Here is a 225-nt window from a genome sequence, read left to right on the forward strand (position 1 = left end):
TACTAGCTACTATGAAGAAAATGAACTCTATCCCAGCCAAAACCAGCACACTTAGTTAATTCACGATATGAGGCTACTTTATCTTTGAAGGCTCATCATGGGGAGTATCTGGAAAGGGTTCTTGTCTCCCCCGTCTTTAAATGATCTTGTGGTTGAAGGTTACAATAGATGAGCTTCCTGTTTCCAACAGGGTAACAGATGGGGTGGGGGTGGGGGGGAAGCGGG

The sequence above is a fragment of the Fulmarus glacialis genome, unplaced genomic scaffold (genome assembly GCF_000690835.1).
Source record: "Fulmarus glacialis isolate BGI_N327 unplaced genomic scaffold, ASM69083v1 scaffold15504, whole genome shotgun sequence".
Taxonomy (NCBI): Eukaryota; Metazoa; Chordata; class Aves; order Procellariiformes; family Procellariidae; genus Fulmarus; species Fulmarus glacialis.